Below are 4,650 nucleotides of genomic sequence, written 5' to 3'. Positions count from 1 at the left end.
CTATCTATTATGGATCACAGTACTATAAATGAATTTAGATAAACATAGCCAGCATGATTACTATGAAAAATCCCATTATTTTGAGATACTTGGTGGTCTTTAAATAATTGCTGCCTTTCCTTAAAGTAGATTTTTTAATGCCTAATGTTTTATGCGTATTATGACCATTACATTATTTTTCTTTTTTTCTCCTCCTGTTCCTGTTATCTCAAGGAAATCTTTCATTTTTCCAATAAGGATTTTTATGCACAATGTCATATTCTGGGAGAAGGAATAGGAAATTTGGTTGAAGGAACTTGACATGCAGTCCCAGAATTGATATATTTACACCCATTACATCCTCTTCACAACCAAGAAGAGACAGGAACTACACCCAGTATATTTAACTCAGGGAGAGGAGGGGCTGCATTGGATATGAGGAGGGTGTGGTGGGTGTGGCTGGAGGAAACTTGCCATGCAGTGTCAGACTTACTGGTTGCCTCTACACAGCTCTTATTCACATCGAAAAGGATATGAAAAAACAAATAGCACGTTTGATAGTGCATAAGAGGCAAATAGGACTATGTGGCTAATAGAGCAGGAAATGTTAATGTAAAAGCCATAATTTTATGACAAGCAATTCCAGCCAAGTGTCTGGCATTATAAAACAATTAAAGCAACAAGCATTCAGTTATATTCAGTACGGCTAACAACTAAATTTTTTTTACTGAGAATGTATGTGCACCATCCACTGGTTTTATTATGTTAAATTTGCTTAAACATTAGTTTCCAAAAATGCCAAATGAAAACAAGAATTCAGTTACTGGGCCTGTTTGACCTATATTATAAGATATCACGCACCCTATCTTTATGACAGCCTGCCCCCTCCTTTTTTTTTTTTTTTTTTTTTTTTGCTAATAGTTACAAATGGCACACCCTCACATTTAATGGATAGTGTTGTGGGACATTTGTCCAGTTAAGAGATATATCAGTATAAGACACATAGCACCTTATAGTGTAGAATTATATCACAAAGACTTTTCTGTAAATACACAATACTTTTCTGTACAATACCCCAGTACAGTCAGTTGTGATTTGTTATTAAAGAAGGCCTGGCTGTCTTGAAGTAATATTGCCTAGGATAGACAATATGCTACCTGAATATCCTTTAGTTATTAGAACCAAGGTTTGCCCTTTTATTTATTAAACTTTTGTATGAACATTTTTTGTCTTTATTTGCAAAAATCTAAATAAATTGGCAGTAGTCACCCTCCCCATCCCCTTCACTTCATTTTTTTTCTCATGAGGTAGCAGACCACTTCACCTTCTGTAATCTTTTTGAAAAAATATCAATAGATTTTTTTTTTATACCCATACATGCTGATAAGAAATGCCTTATTGTTTCAGAACAAGATGAGCAGGGATTTCAAGTTACCAGGATGACAACAGCATACCTTTGGTGGATGATGACCCCCTCAGGTAGTTGAAAGAAGTTTTGGTAGTATTTAGTTATATTGAAAAGAGATGTATGTTACTGATATGTATAGTTAACCATTATAATAAGAAAAGTATTTTTAAATGTAAATGAATTTTTTAAAAGATTTATTGGGTTTTTTATATAGAGATGTACTGAATTTACAGATATAATCATACCCGCATAGTGATATTGATAAATTTTAAATTAATACATTTAAAGGTACAATATTATTCCAATACATACATATGGCCCTAAATGCATATACCTTAAATTATAAGAATGAAGGAGAATAGCCATTACTTGAAGTTGTAATAAATCACTGAAAGACTTATATGCCCTTGACGTGGTGCTGGATGAGACCGCCCCTGCAGCATCAGAGATTTCAGACTCAACCGTGGCCAGAGCTAAGGTCAATTCCTTCAGCCTATACCAATGGGTCCAACAGTCCCTTGCACAATAGTATGTTCCTTACTTTTGTTTTGGGAAAGACACACAGTTCTTTAGGCTTTCGAGCTCTGTGTAATAATCATGGAAATATTAGGGTTGTGTGTTGTATCCCTTTTGTTTTACAATAACCGTTTTCTATCTGAGTTCAATGGGGCCAAAAAATGTTTCTATTATCGTCAGCATTATCATGATTTTTATGTTTGGCTTCATTGTTATTAGTGTTGAGGTTATTACTGGTAATAGTATTTTGTTATCACTATCATGAATAGTTAAGTGTATTTTACTTTGATTTCACGTAATCATAGTTTCACATCAATTTTAGGCCACAAAACACATCACTTTCAAAAGCTAATTAAAATGTCACAAACTAGGGAAAGTGAAAACCTTTATCTGAATTATTTACCACATTTAACTGATTCAGATATGTGTCAAGAATACAATGCCATACCCACTGTAATAAAAGTTCATCTATTGCCTTTACACATAGATGACTTTTACAAGTGCTAAAGGGAACAAAGAGTTAGTTTTTTCCTTACCGGTCTTACCTGTTTACCCTTTTCCTTGATAATTTGAAAGCTCATTTGTGTTATTGTCTTTTAATATTATTAATATTGTTAATAACAATTTAATAACCATATCAATAAGAATAACAACAATATCAATATTAATAGTATTAGAGAGAAAAACATTTCCCCACAAAATTTAAAGGAATGGGGAAGTCAGGTGCAGTCACTAGGGCCCTACTGATAGACTCCTTGGTGGCTGAGTACATGTGGAGCCAAACCTGTATGTAATAAAAATCACAAAAAAATACAGGGGACAGTACATAAACCTTTTGTTATTGGGTTAAGCAGAGGGTTTATAATTGTCAAAGTAAATTATGTAGCATCAGAGAAATAATATTTCCAGGTTTAGAGCCAGACATGGTCACCAGATGAACAGGAAGAAGAAAGCGCGACTGAAATTTACAGGTACTGGAGCTGCAGAAAAACCCTTGATGGTAAGTACAGAAATTAAACTAACTCAGACTGGTAGAATATTTTATCTTCATTGACTTGTAATAAAATGTGCATTAGGTTGAGAGGGTATATGGGCCTATTTTTAGTTGCCGAAAGTATTTCTTGTTATGGTTTGAAATTCTTTTCTTCCAAAAAGAAAAATTTGTCCTGGAGGGCAAAATCATTATTTAATGAAATTATTATATGTTTGGGCCTTTATGATCTAGAGAAATATTTGAAAAGTAATAGTTTTGATTGTTTTTATGGAAAACTATTTTAAAAAGAAACTAGAGAAGCAGAAACAAATTAGTTGGAAATTTTCAATCAATGAAAACAAAATAGTAGTTTGTAGTGTATCACAGGAATCTCATTAACCAATTTAAATTGTGATCTAGATGAATCTACATGTCCTAAATCATCTTCCCAAACATAGTTATATCCTTTGTTGATGTGATGTTACCTCTTTCCTTTCCTCACCATCTTTTGTAGTAAAGAAAATTGAGAAATATAGCAGTGATATATGGGAAACAATAAGGAGTCTAGGCTGTAGCTACCAAATTCCATGCCCTTCACTGGGGGTGCAAACAAGAAAGGGTCCCCTGGGTTGACAAAGGAGGCAGATGCTCATTCTTGTAAAGGCTATCTTTACCCTTGTTGTTAGAATTAGAAAGGCGGCCCTCTTTTAGTCAAAATCTGAAAAAAGTGGCACCTCTACTGTGTTTTGATGTATTTCCAAATCGTAAAACATAGTTCTTTTTATGGGGAACCCCCAAATTTAAAATTTTGGTAGGGGTTTCTTCTTACTGTGCTCATGTAAGAGACGATAACTTTTTAAATTTATTATTTATTAATTTATTGAACTTATTTTGAAGTAATCCTTTTCCCTGTAATTTTCATATTAAAATAAGTATTGCATAACATTAATTTTTAAATGGTTAATCCACTATATTGTTACTATAGATTGATAATCTCTTTAAGTATATATATTTTGTATGACAGCCAAGGAAACCATCTTTCAGATCTCTCCCAGCGAGTGGATAGTGTTAAGGAGGAGAACCTGAAACTGCGATCTGAAAACCAGGTCTTGGGACAGTACATAGAAAATCTCATGTCAGCCTCCTCAGTATTCCAGTCAACATCACCCAAAACTAAGAAAAAGTAAGAAGATATATTCATTGGTAGAACTCTTACACTAATTCTCATTCACTGACACTGTCATTCTGACTCTAACTCTCACTCTTACTATCAGTCACACTCCTACTCTTACTCTCACTCTTAAACTTATTCTCATCCTTGTATTTTTTCTTTGTCCCTCCCTCCTTTTGTCATGCTCATTCTTGCTGTCTCTCTCACAGACTTAATCTTATCCTCTGTGTCATACCCATTCTCACTTTATCTTGCTTATTGCTTCTGACACTCTCACGCTATTTCTCTCCTATCACACTCAAGTTTCCCTCAGCTGTAAAATACTTTTGTCTTCTACTACACCTTTTTTCTTCTTCTATTTCTTCTTCAGTAATCAGTTGAATTTTTAAAATATAGAAAAGTAGTTTTTTTGACAGTTTTTGAGGTTAAACCAAGAATCCTTTTTTTTTCCCCATTTCTTTAGATTTTAAGGCAGGTTCACAAAAATGGTTGAATACAGAGGTAGTTCAGACATAAATGAAGGGAAAACTGAAATTGATTGAGCAAAATTACCCAACCTTTCACTAGATGCAGAAGTGCATGGGAAAAGTGTTTTATCAGATA

General features: G+C 33.7%; 1 pseudogene; it reads left to right on the top strand.

The window, feature by feature from the left end:
* The window catches only part of LOC119569599, a 4,906-nt pseudogene extending 551 nt beyond the window's left edge, over window positions 1-4,355 (top strand).
* Window positions 4,356-4,650: the final 295 nt, after the last annotated feature.

This window comes from Penaeus monodon, unplaced genomic scaffold (assembly GCF_015228065.2).
Source record: "Penaeus monodon isolate SGIC_2016 unplaced genomic scaffold, NSTDA_Pmon_1 PmonScaffold_16942, whole genome shotgun sequence".
Classification (NCBI taxonomy): Eukaryota; Metazoa; Arthropoda; class Malacostraca; order Decapoda; family Penaeidae; genus Penaeus; species Penaeus monodon.
This window is presented reverse-complemented; position numbering and strand designations above follow the sequence as displayed.